Raw genomic sequence first — 14193 nt, forward strand, 5'->3', positions numbered from 1 at the left:
GGAAAAACTCAGGTTGTTCCATAACTGCTACTGAACATCTAGATTCAGGGTTGTCGACAAAAGTCCAACTGTATTTTTTTTGTTGATCAGGCATAATTACAATCGGTTATTGAGTCACAAAGTTTCTCTTGATGCAGAAAAGTGTGAATTCTGCTCTCACAGACTTTCAGCCTGGTGTTTCTGGACGTTCAGACAACAGTGGCTGCAGTCACATGGTTGATAAGGTTGTCATGGTTAAAACCATGTTAGGTCATAAGTGAGAAAGAGAGCTGAGCTGAGAGTAGACACAGTTTCATTTCAACTCCTGTAATCGTGGTTGGTGATTGGTGTTGACCAATTAGTTTTAATGTTATTCCCCAACCAGCAGGTTTGGTCATCTGTGCATTATTGACAGGTGACCTCCAGCTAGAGCCCCACTGCAGATGGGGCCGCTGCTCTAGAAATACAGAATAGACAGTAGCCTGTCCTAAAGTCTGAGGAGTGATGTGAGCTGATCCAGTTATTGTTTGGAATCAAAATGTATTCATTGGAACATATGGGAACATCATTTAAGAAGTCACAACATCAAGCAGCCAAGAATTCAGTGACACTACAGTTATCCAATGATGAGCCCTGGACATGCTTCGAAATGGAATATTCCAAGCCACAAGCTTGTTACAGTGTGGCAAGCCTCTTGTTTCACAAGTCTGCAATGAAGAGAGGGACAGGTGTGGGGGTTGTTCTGAAATGACCGTTTAAAGAGCACAGTTTGTAACCAACTTCGTTACAACCTACCAGGGGGGCAGTGTTCTCACGCCCTTCATCATTCCCTCATGCATGTTCATGGCACAGGTCCTGTGTTGTTTACAGCAGGATAATAACCATCACACCCAATCACTTGCCCCTCGATGGCTTTTTCAGCACCAACAGTTTTTCTCAGATCAAACACATGTGAAATCAGATGGATCACTATCTTCTCTATCCCTAGTGAACCAACCACAGAGACTTACTGTATAGACTCTGGACAACGTACAGTATAGAATGACATTCAACAGATGTTCCACACCAAAGTGATCGTTTTGTGCATCTGTGCCTGCTGAGGCACAGATGAATTGCAGTTATCAGTGCAAATGGTAGGCATTCAGGTTAACTGGATTATGTAATAAAACTAAGATGTGATACATGAAGACTGGGATGATTGAAGGAATGCTCAGCCTTTGCTGATTTAGTTATATTGCTCTATAGTAGCAGTGCTACACAAATCATGTGTACCAGAAAGACATAATTTACTGACCTCAATTTGAAAAAACACCCCTTAAAATTAAAAACAATTTGTTCACATACAGTATGCTGTTTGTGCATTTTAAAGGTGAAAAGGGAAGGTGAAACTTTCTAGGTCATACAATGCATTTTTATAAATGTTGTGACATTTTACGATATTTTAAATCTAATTTTAGGATGAGTATTGCTCTGGTGAAGTCTGGGGAGTGATTTGAGCCAAATCACATCATAATCTAGAAAATCTGAAGCTCACACTCTTTAAAGATAAAAGATTGCAATTTCCTAATGTGTTAGTGCAAATAATGAAAAGCTGGGAAAATGCAAACAAATTTATCTTGAAAAAAAAATCACTTTTGAGTTCTATTGCCATGACAACAGGTTTAGACCTGTTGAATAAGGTTTGAAGGTTGTACTCAGAATATAACCTTTTCTTTCAGCCTTGGCTTGATATTGGCTTCATTACTCATTTAAGTGCCAAGTACAATGGTGTGATGGTGAATTTACAATATATCCACTCTCAGGATTTCAGAAGGGCTCTTGTCTTTACATCAAAAGCGTCCCTTTCTCAGCTTTTGCATGAGTCCATATAGAATATCACCATTCATGAGACTGCAGCTTTCCTCCCTTATTTACCCTAGCTGTGTCTGGAGGTGAAGAGAGCAGAACTGCAGGCTCAACAGGGTTTGTTGTCCTTCATTGGATAAGAAGCGCATGTAGAGGAGGGTACAGAGCTAGAGACAGCAAGCAGGAGGAGCTAGTCCATGAGGTAAAGAGAGGAAGGACATTTCTCCTCTTAATAAAGGAAGAAAGAAATGAAATAGGGATTGACAATAAATACCGAAAAATATTCTAAAGCCTTTACCTAGAATGATTAAACAACAAATATAGCATACCGTTAAAAAAACACAACGCAGAAAATAAATCAAATGTTAGGAAGGGATTATCTTTTAAGGAATTTAAAATACTGTACATTTCATTACACTACATTGTGTTGTTCCGTAACCAAACACATAATAAAATACACAGTAAATAATCAAAACCATGAAATCACTTAGGTGCCTTATTGAATGATTGCATGTAGATGACATGTAGAGTTGGACTGATAGTGTCCTGTATGTAAAATAGAGCCGTGGTGGTGTTTGCTGGTGATGACTGTGTCACACTTAACTCTGCACTTTTCATCAATGGAAGGAACATGCTGCACTACTTATTCTTTACTGTATGTATTCAATGTAACGCAAACTTCCTTTAACTAGAAAGTTAAAGAGCTTATTACGGGACCCACAGCAGCTCTTCTAATAAAAGGAGTCAAATTTACAGAAGTCATATTTCAGGAAGAGGTTGTAGTTAAATGTTTCACCACCTTCTCGTCATAGGTCTCACAAGTGAATGGTGGAGAAGGTGAGTAATTGCGTATGTGAAGCCATGTCTCTCAAAGTTTGAGTCAAACAGTGAAAAAAAAAAACTTTCCCACTCACAAATTTGAGTTACTAGATCTCAAGTGGGCTATTATGTTTGTCAAAGGCTTTCTGAAAATCTAGTTACACAAAGGAGTACATATTTTAGCACATTTTATGGGTTCTTCTGGGTGAGTTGTAAGTTAACATTCCTCCCTCTGTGGAACATGTGTTGACTATCCCCAGTAATAAAGTGTTTGTACAGGAGTGCTCCAATAACGCCATTACTGTCTGAAAACTATTTTTTTTCTCCCACATAATAGGCATTGTTTTTTATCTGTGTGCAATTACCTGGTTCAGTATGATTCCCTTGAGCCCGTAAAGTTACAAATGAGAGGGGGCTATTCGGTCCTTCTAGCTTGTTCGGTTGCTAGTAGTGACTAATCGATCCCAGAATCTCTTCCTGCCGTTTCTTAAGTGCAGAAACACGGCTGAGCAGCGAGTTCCATACTTCCGCCACCCTCCGGTTCCTGTTTGACTGTTAATGTCGGAGAAGTCCAGTTTGAGGATTTTGTTAGTGCTTTCGAGGATTTTGAGTAGTTGTATTAGGTCCCCTCATAAATTTTCTATTCAGGACCATAAAGGTCTAGTTCTCTCCTTCTGTCAATGTAGGACATTATTTAAAGTCCCGGGTTGATTTTAGAGCAGCAGTATGAATGAAACCCTATTCAGTGCATTGTAAAATGTTCACGTAACATCCTTGGATTTAAATTCTCACTTTTTACGATATAGTCTTACACGTTGATTACCTTTTTACAGTATTTCTTCCCCACATTATCTTTGTCAATATAAACACCCAAGTATTTTTCCAAAGTAGTCTCTTTTAACTCCCAATGTTTATGTTTATGTTATGTTTTTACTACCAGAACACAAAAACCCCACACTTGTCTGCATTCAATTGAACCCAGGGTCCCAGCGCTGCAAGGCCACAATGCTAACCCCTGCGCCACTGTGCCACCCGGTTGGATGATATATGTTTTTATTCTCCCTAGTAGAATTGCTTTGGTTTAGATGTGTTTTTTTTCTGGATAGCAGGTAAGCAATCATCAGGCTTTGCCATTCATTTTTGATCGTATTCAAATCAGTACTTTGACTGGGGCCACTCAAGAATATTCACTCTCTCCTTCTCAGACCAGTCCAGTGTAGCTTTGGCCTTGTGCTTCAAGTCCCTGTCCTACTGCACTGTGAGTCAAGCAGGTTTTTCTCCGTGTTTCACCTACACTTCACTATCCAGTCTTCGCTCAATCCTGTCCAACTGCCCAAACCTAATATTCACAGAAGCAAAAATATATTAAGAACAATGTGTAAGCAACATATTAAGAGCAAAAATGGGAGACAGTCCTAAATGACGACATCAGGTGCTCAGTGATAAGGTTGTCAGGAAAATGCACTTCACCCAGATTTTATTCTATAACAACCAACACATGAGCAGGAAGATTGCTCATCACTTTTTGTAAAGCAAGGGAGAGAAAGCCTTTTGGCTTTCTCCAGTTAGCTGTCTATCTATTTCACACAGACTCCACACTTCTGCCCCCTAGCCCTGTGTCTCTAAAAATGGCTTCTTACTGGATGAATTGCGTCTTTTTAACATGAGTGAGATAGTGGCTTTTTAGTTCCCCCAGGCCGCAGTCTGCCTCCCCTTTGTTATGACGGAGCACCATTGAAAATAGGACATGCTGTTATTGGAGAGATGCGTGTTTGCTAGAGGAATTATAATACGGACTGAGATCTGTAAATTCATATGCATAGAGTAGGTGATTAGAGATTTGGGGATTTAATAGTGAAATCCAGTTTATGTTTGTTGCTGAATATTTAATTGTAGCATTTTTAAATTTGGGGGTACTGCCTTGAGAGGTATGCTGTCATGACAGGTCATTGTTTTGAAGGCTCCCTTGGAAACGTTGAATTTTAGAAAGAAAGTACAAATTAAATCAGAGGGAAGACCTCTGCCGGAGCAAACAAAAACACAACAAGCTGAACAATGCAACAGGGCTTTTAATTACCATAAGCAGCAATTATTATTTAATCACTGGTATGGGAGTGTGCAGTGACTGATGGGGAGTCGAGCTGCAGACTGCCTCCGTTGTTGGCCTTGGTTAAAGTTAGGCAATGTAAGCTCATAGTCAAAGTGGACAGAGTGCTTCTTCAGTCATTTTAGAAAGCTTGATTGGGCTGTCCAATAACAAACTAAAGATTGTGTGAATGCTGAGGTAAGAATGGAATTACCCAGTCAAAATTGCCCAAAACACATGCTAGACAAAGGAGCACAGATGCAGGGAGCAAACTAATGAATCAATGAGAAGGAAGAGGGCTCTTCTAAAATGGTGCTTTGGAATGTGTCTTTCTTAGCAAAAGCTAGCTTCTAGACCTGATGAAGGAGCAGACATTATGGTGGCTGCTTACGTGTGTTGAAAATAAAATGTTTTTAAAAGCCACAAGAAAAGGAAGATCTTTTTTATGGATTCTGTACAGGACAAGACACCCTGAAATAATAATAATTCCTTACACTTATATTGCACTTTTCTGGAGGCTCCAATCAAAGTGCTTTACAGGTAATGGGGATTAACCTCCACTACCAGCCCCCACCTGGATGATGAAACAGCAGCCATAGCGTGTGCCCGTTTTTACAGTATAGTGTCTCCATCACTATATTGGGGCATTAGGACCCACACAGGCTGCAGGATGAGCACCCCCTACTAGCCCCAGTAACACCTCTTTCCCAGGAGATCTCCCATTCAGGTAGTGACCAGGCTCACACCTGCTGAGCTTCAGTGGGTTTCCAGTTGTGTGTTGCAGGGTGATATGACTGCTGGCCAAAATACATCTGTGACTTGTGCATCATTAACCTGCTGCTCAGATGGGTTAAAAGTATTTTAGTCCATCTTCTTTGCTTCTTTGTAATTGTGCCTCCCCTAGATAGGTCCCTAGCTATTATCGCCACATATAATGATGTTTCCACCGCCATACTTGACACCTGGGATGGTGCTAGCTATGTGATGTGCTACAGTATGTTGAGAATGCTCCAGATGTATGTAAGACTTTATATTTGCATTTCAAAGTTACATTTTTTTCTTGTCTAACCACAAAACCTGCACTTATGCAGTATACATCATACAGGAATTAAGGTATTTTCCAGTCAAACCTTGATTTTCACTCATCCAAGTTAGCCTGCGACCAGGATACTGTCAATGTATGAATAGTGACTCCCATCTCAGACATATCAATCAAATCTTTAGCAAATCACCTTGGCATTCCAAATGTCTTTCCTGCCTTATGAGCTGCTCAGTTTGGAAGGGTGGCCTGATTTGGCTAGTGTCTGAGTTTTATAATGCACATTCCTTATCTTAATAATCAACATCACTTTACTCAAAGGGATACCTCACCTTCTAGTGCTTCTCTGCCACTTTATCATATTTGTTGTATCAGTAAGTTGTGACTTGAAATTCTGTATCTATCAGAGAGAATGTAAAGCAAACGTGGTATTTACAGTACTCTGAAGTCATGTTAATGCACTTTGATTATGCAGTCACAGTGACAATTTAACTACTTTTGACCTCTGAAACTCTTCATTTGCACCTGAACTGATTTAGGGTTGCAAGTGGATTAAATACATAATGTATTTATACATATAAATACATAGAAAATCATCTCATTTTCTTAAGTCTTCATACACAGCCATTCATCGCTTGACATCTTACAATCAGCATAGCACCTTGCAGGACAGGAAGATCAAAGTGGGGAAACCCCACCTCTCTCACTGACATCACTGGAAGCTTGAAAGCACTTGACAAATCACAGGAGTTTTTCCGGAAAACCAAGAGGTTGCTGGTTGACTAACCTTGCTGACTAATTTAATTTCTAGATTCACTTTTAGAAATATCAAAATACATAATAATAATAATAATAATAATTGCTTACACTTATATAGCGCTTTTCTGGACACTCCACTCAAAGCGCTTTACAGGTAATGGGGACTCCCTTCCGCCACCACCAATGTGCAGCATCCACCTGGATGATGCGACGGCAGCCATAGTGCGCCAGAACGCTCACCACACATCAGCTATCAGTGGGGAGGAGAGCAGAGTAATGTAGCCAATTCATAGAGGGGGATTATTAGGAGGCCATGATGGAGTAAAGGCCAGGGGGGAAATTTGGCCAGGACACCGGGGTTACACCCCTACTCTTTTCGAGAAGCGCCCTGGGATTTTTAATGACCACAGAGAGTCAGGACCTCGGTTTTACATCTCATCCGAAGGACGGCGCCTGTTTACAGTATAGTGTCCCCGTCACTATACTGGGGCATTAGGACCCACATGGACCACAGGGTGAGCGCCCCCTGCTGGCCCCACTAACACCTCTTCCAGCAGCAACCTTAGTTTTTCCCAGGAGGTCTCCCATCCAGGTACTGACCAGGCTCACACCTGCTTAGCTTCAGTGGGTTGCCAGTTGTGAGTTGCAAGGTGATATGGCTGCTGGTGATATGGCGTGGTACGTGAGTACCACGTTCTCAAGATTAGAATACAGTAACAATTGTCTTTTCATATGATGACCCATGTTAAACGCTTTCTATAAGTAGAGATATCCTCAATAAGATGTCAGCTTCTCATTATTATAATATTAAGTATATATAGCATATATATATATAGTAACATGGTGTACAATGATAAATATTTTCTAGGTGAAGCAGTTTGGGATGTCCAAACCTCTCTTTTGACATCCTGGGTGCTGTTGGATTTTATTTGCATTCACTGTTTGAAAGAAACAAAATCAATGTGGCACCCAAGCAGCCATTCTTTCTCATTCATGACCCCTGTGGCTGCAGGGACATTAATGCCACTTGCAGCATTAACCTACTTTAAATCTCAATTTACCTCTGCTGGATTTTTCGTACCATAGTAATCAACAGACAGTGATTTGATTTTCTTTCTCATTCAATTGGGCTATGGCACAAGGAGCCAAGTCCTCAGCAAAATGTCTGCTTTAATTTACACAGAAAAGGTGCAGAAGTGATAGGGCTTTCTAAAGCAAAATCATGATGAATACTTTTCCTTTCATGTAACCACAAAATGTTTGGCAAATACTTTGGAAACAATCCTGAAGACTTTGATTAATGGGGGCCAAGTGTAAGCAAAAACTAATTTATTGGGTCCAAGTGTTGTATTATCTATATGTCCGAAGTAGGCTTCATTGTGAAAGGCGCACTTGTCAGCAGTAGCAGCAGTCAGCAGTGTGCCATTGGGAAACTGAAGTGTGTTCAGTTGATTCAAAATAAGACCTTAAAATGCCTTATCGAGCTTTGTCAGTGCCATTTTGGAATTGCCATCCAGTCAAATGAGAGACCATGCCAACACCAGTGGTTTCTGTCAGGGATGTCGGAAAGGACAAACCGTGGAATGGCAAGAGAGCGAAAAAGACCCTATGCATAGCAGCGAGACGGGGGTTAGCCCGGGCTCAGCTGTTCAGGAAGTGCCGTATAGAAACCTATGCCCTCAGGTAGCGGACATGGGGCGATCTGGTGCTAGGCGGGTCTCAGGACAGCCGAACCTCAATACTGAGCGAGGAGCAGAGCAGAAGCAGGAAGTAAATAGGCTACACAACAAGACACAACAGAAAGACATGAATAATCACAGGGAACTAGGAACAGGACAGAAGAGCAGCGCCCTCTAGGAGTACAGGGCGTGACAGATACTTGAAGAAAATGTCAGTTCCTTAAAATAAAATGGCATTCCTGTCTTCAATAACCCTTCAATAATCTCCTTTTTGAAGACCACTGATCCAAATCAACACCATCAGCTGCTACTGGTTTGCTCAGTATTACGTTGCTGTGATACATTCAGACATCAGACACACAGAATGTGTATCACATGGCCAGTTTACCCGAACAGTAGCTCAAGATTAGAGCTCCTTCTGCTTGTAGTCCTGTATTCTGGTCTCCCTCACTTCTTTATTATGTTTCTGGTGTGTCATCTGAAATGTCAGGGACCTGGGAAAAGACAGACTACTCACCATCTTCTTCCTTTTGTTCGCTGTCTCTTCTCTTCTTTCTCTCTACTCTCTCAAAATCAAATTCAGAGAGATTTATTGGCATGAATTACAGTGTTCCCAAAGCAATAACTCTTTGCCTATTCTTTTTATCCTGTCTTCGCTGTTGATGTTCTGAGAAAGCTTGCTTAATGATTTAACAGCAGTTGGTTTAGTCTGACTTAAATTTAGAATAACTTTAACAGTACGATGACAGTTTGCTTTATAGCAAACACCATAAAGGTTTCCCATTGTTTTACCATTTTTAAATAGGGTGCTTTGATGTGAATTTTAAACATTTGGATACCTCTAAAGCATGCAACTTTTTTTTAAGACTTCAATGTCCCTGCATTGTGAAATGGGGTACTATATTTATGTTCTATGAAAAAGTATATGTTCTGTGAAAGCTATAGGCATACTCAAAGTTAAAGGGAACTGCAGTCCCAATTTCTCAAAACCAATATTAAATCTTGGTAACAAATTCAATCATTTGAAGGTATCACAACATTTTACAAATTTCAAATTTGGTATTAAATTGTGAATTTAGCTAAATTACTGCACGAAAGCAGCCCTTCCTGCTCGCTAGACACTGTAAGAAAATGAGAAATGTGGTTTCCCAACAACGTTAATTCGTTTTTGTCTTTATTATTTCACGTAATATTTTAAATGATGCCTCACTGTCAAATATTTGGCTATTCAGACCGTAGTGGTCGTGCACCGCACAGAGGTTAGCAGAAAGTCAAACTGTTTCCTTTTCCAAGGGATTGTGAACAAGCCAAGAAATGGCTAATAATGTTGGTGATGTTGGTCCCATCGACAAGTTTCTCGATGCGATTCAGTGTGATGTAAGTAAAGGTTGTGCAGCAGACATTTCACCCCAGAAATGTTTGTAATCTAAAACTGAACATGAACTGTATGTTAACAAGTAGTATCTGTTTACAAAACTGTCTTAAAGTCGATGTGTTGAATTCAGTTCAGCTGCACTAATTCAAATCAGCTGTTCAGGCGACAGCATGGGCTACAAAAATATACATCCTGCTAGAATTTTTCTTCTTGGTGTGATTTACCACAAATAACCACCAATGGAAATGATACATTGAAACTTTGTCAATTTTGTGATGTAAATTGAAGGTTATACATGTTACTGCGTGCTTGGTAGTTTCATCCTGATTTGAAATGCGCTCATCATTGCTGATTCAATATAAGCCCCAAAATCTAAACATAGCATTGCAGTTCCCCTTTAATAAGACTGATATTTTAAGTGAGATAGAAACATGAAATTGTTGACTATGAAGAAGTGATGAGTTACTCACAGTTACTCGAAAGAAACCAGGGTACTGATTTCAACAATGTGGCTGGGTAGCTTGTTCCATACTGCCACAACTAAAATGAGAGAATCATTAGACTAGTGCAATGATACTATGGTATTCATAAAAGTAAATTTTAAAATTGTATAAGTAAAGTCAAAAGAAAGGAAAGAACTACAAATTTGTTATGAAGGTATGAGGTGGGTTGAGGAATGAGATAAGAAATAAAATGCACCAAGATAAAGAATCACCAGAGAGTTGGTGACAGCATTTTAAAGATATTCTGTTTAAGCACAGAACAGATTAATTTTAAAAGTATATCAAAATGTTGAAAGGGACAATTCAAAAGGTTTAATAAATCAATTAAGAAAAACAGAAGGAGAAAAATAGTACTTTTAAAATTATTTTAAAACAGCCAGTTAAAGAGAAGCAGTGCAGTTAACTGCAAGCACAGATGAAAAATGTTGTTGGGAAAGTCAAGATAGAGAAGAAGGTTTTATAGCAGTGAGAGCTATTAAATGATGTGGAACACTAAATGATATAATAAAGGAAATAATGGGAAACTTTAAAAGACTGAAGGGGAAATGACTGATAGGTTAGACTGGTCTTTAGCTCAGGCAAAAAAAGGCAACGTGGATGAGGACAACAGTTCTATATGTAATTATATTTACACAGCAGCGGAAGAGGTATTACAGCTACTAGACACAATTAAGATAAAGAAATCTCCAGAGCCTGATGGTATTCAATTGTAGTAAAAGAAAATGATGGATGTTAGACTGGGTGGAGTGGTGGCTCTGTGGCTAAGGATCTGTGCCTGTGGCTAGAAGGTTGCTGGTTCAAATCCTGCATCTGGCAGAGGAATCCTACTCTGTTGGGCCCCTGAGCAAGGCCCTTAACCCCAACTGCTCCAGGAGTGTTGTGCTCTGACCCCATGCTCTCTCCCTGTCTGTGTGTCTCATGGAGAGCAAGCTGGGGCATGTGAAAAGACAAATTCCTACTGCAAGAAATTGTAAAGGGTTAATAAAGTGATGTTATTATTATTATGTTATGAACGATAACAAAAAACACAATATCAGACTAACACACAGTGACTGGAAAATTTCTAATACAGCACCCATCCACACAAAGGGTGACAAAACTAACCAAAGTAATTATAGACCAATGTGTCTTGCTCCTATTACATCATGTGTAAGGTTATGGAGACAGTAATTAGAACTAAACTAGAAGATCGCTCGTATGATAATGGAATTCTAGGGTATTGTCAACATGGATTTAGAAATGTTGTAAATTAGTCACAGCTGTAATGAAAACACATTTAAACTTTCATAAGGCTTTTTGATAAAGTTCCTCATTAAAGATTAATTCCCAAATTGCAGACAGTAGGCATTCAAGGTAATGCACGCATTTTCTTGAGAACTCATTAATGGTCAGAAAAAAGCACAGAAAAGAAGATTGAAGTGATGTTCTTAGTGGACACAGCACAAAAACTATAGCTTATCTGCTTTGTAGGTTTACACTTACCTGTGAAGTTTGTGAAGACCAAACTCATAAAGATTCTGACTATTTTATAGGACAGAGTTGCTCAGACTTAGTCCTTGTTTACTTGGTACTTAAATTAACCCTTTATGTGTGCTTAGTTACAGTAATTAGGGGTTCATTTATTTTTTTGCTTTCATTGATTCTTAATACAGTAATTCTTTTTTTTTGCTTCATATACAGTACAATTGCATCTCAAATGTTGAATTGGTAAATGTACTGTAAACACTTTTGGTTATTTAAGCAAAGACTGCTTTCAATTAAACAAGGGTATCATAATAAGAAAATGTACTTCTAATAGTTATAATTGGGGTTCACAAAATTTATCTTGGCATTGTAACCAGTGGTAATTATTTTAGATTATGTGTACTGTCTAATGCATTATAAAAACACTCATTTAGTGTCATTTAGCACTATACTCACAGGAGACATACTGTACAAATGGTTACTCGACAACTTAGTTAATGTAGTCAACATTATAAAGGTGATTTGCACGTACAGTATACAGTATATTAGAAGTAAGATGTAAACAGTATTCAGGATTTGGACATCAAAACAACATGTATGTTTTCCCAACCGTTGTCAGCGTGACCGTGAACAAGACCAGAAAGTACTGGATTCTAATGTCATTGTATTTTAGATGTGCAGTGTTTATCTCCACAGATTCCTCTATTTCGTGTCTCTGGGTGTTCTGTCTCTACAGTATGTCTATATACAGTGCACTGTTATGGGACAGAATGATCCAACATAATATGGCAAATACAGTAGTGTATATATAAATGCTATTATACTGTATATATATATAACTGCTATTAAGGCTGCATAGCAGATGCTTTTTGTTTTATTGAGCTTCATCCACCTCTGGGACCAAGGCAGTGATTGCTGTTTCTGCTTCCTTAAGTTACAGGGAGGAGAACTGATGGAAGCTCTTGCTGCAGACAGTGTGAGAAGCCCAACAAGTGCAAGATCAAGATCAAGAGAAAAATCTCCCACAGAATTCACTCAAAGGAGAAGATCATAACCTGTGATCTGGTGTGAGATGCTTTCGATTCTGTTCTTTTTACTGCTCTGTATTACCAGAAGCTGATATGCCGCATTTTAACCAAGTAATCCTTGTTGTTTGCTGTTGTTTTCTCTATTAAAAATCACCAGATATTTCTGGACTCCTGCACTCTAGCACAGCATAAGGTTGTTCATGTAAGTATTTTCAGCATATGAATATACAGCAGCTTCTGTATTTTAATGAATGACAAAAATCCCCCCAAAACAGAAAATTTCAAAAGAAATGCTAAGAGATTATTATAAATTATGATGACGCAAGATGATAATCTGTTGCTCGTCTAAAAAAAATACTTTAACATTCCAGTTAACATAATGGGCTACTACAAACATCGAATTCTAAACCATTAAAGTGATTTCTTTGATACTTCAGACTATATTAGGTTATAACTGTCAAGTAAAAGTGTTTAATTTTTTGGTTTAGTACTGTACAGTATGTCTCTTAAAACATAAAATATTTTCAAAACAATGAAATCCTGTTAAATTGCTAACACAACTCAAAGGTTAAAATAATGCATAATCATAAAGATTTAATTATTTAACTAAGTGCACAATTAATATACATTTGATTTTGTAATTTTTTGGGAGTAGGACCAAGTTCTCTATAAAAATAAAAATGCAGTTCATTGGATATTTTTTGCTTTAATACAAAAATAGAAAGGGATATGAGAAAAACAGCTTTTGTAAAATTATTCCCAATTTTTTAGACATAACCACGTCTTTTTAGTTTTAGTAATTAATATGCATAATCAAAATATTCATTCAGATTTCATCATATTTTTTAGAAGTGTTGATACCAAGGCATATTAGTGTTCTTAACATCTACAAAAAACATGTGACAGTCGAGCTGTGACAAATACAACTGGTTATGGTTCAAGCAAGACAAGGCACATTAGATGGTGCATTGTCACCAGTAATCTGAGTGCTGGAGTGCCCAGGCTTTTGGATTCGTACTTAAATTCAAGGTGATAACATCAATCATTAAGTCTTATGTTGGCAACGGATAGGTTAGCATCTGGATCCTTGTGCAGTGCCTGTGGAAACATGTGTAGGTGGAGCTACTGTTGTGGCAGTTTGTTGTGTGAGAAATTGATTCTAGGCATGTGCTCAAAGAATCGTTTATTTGGAGATAGCAACCATTAAAACAGCAGGATTCTGAGACAGTCTCAGACTTGCCAGATTTAGTAACTAGTGTAGGAAATTTGAATAAAGAAAAATACTCTGTAAGCAGTCAGATAATTCTGCAGATAATCTCTTAATTTTAGTATGGGCATTGTGCTCTCTTAATTGCTTTAACTGTTAGTGCTCAGAGGTCTTTCCAGTTTTTTAGCTGAAGAGCTCAGAGACAAAGTAATGATAATTTTGGGAGAAAAATGGAATGAGGAACTAAATGGGATGGGGAGTAAACAGTAATAAGTATCACATTCAAGAAAGCTGGTCTGACACTATAACAAGCTAAACAACAAAAATATCCTGTCTGAATTATCTTTCTAATATTGAAAAGTTTGGAACAAGATAACTTGTGTTTCATCTACCGGGCAAACTGGTTTTTA

General features: G+C 38.5%; 1 protein-coding gene across 3 annotated transcripts in view; it reads left to right on the forward strand.

Annotated features, from left to right (window-relative positions):
* The window catches only part of LOC148675440 (4-galactosyl-N-acetylglucosaminide 3-alpha-L-fucosyltransferase 9-like), a 39626-nt gene that overhangs the window by 10733 nt on the left and 14700 nt on the right, over positions 1 to 14193 (forward strand). The window contains exon 2 of one of the 3 annotated variants that reach the window (XM_088626781.1): positions 12483 to 12778. The gene's annotated coding sequence lies outside the window, so the exon portion shown is untranslated. The remainder of the gene's footprint in view (positions 1 to 12482; positions 12779 to 14193) is intronic. The other 2 variants (XM_088626783.1, XM_088626782.1) reach the window with 2 other exon arrangements.

The sequence above is a fragment of the Lepisosteus platostomus genome, chromosome 3 (genome assembly GCF_059453375.1).
Source record: "Lepisosteus platostomus isolate fLepPlt1 chromosome 3, fLepPlt1.hap1, whole genome shotgun sequence".
Taxonomy (NCBI): Eukaryota; Metazoa; Chordata; class Actinopteri; order Semionotiformes; family Lepisosteidae; genus Lepisosteus; species Lepisosteus platostomus.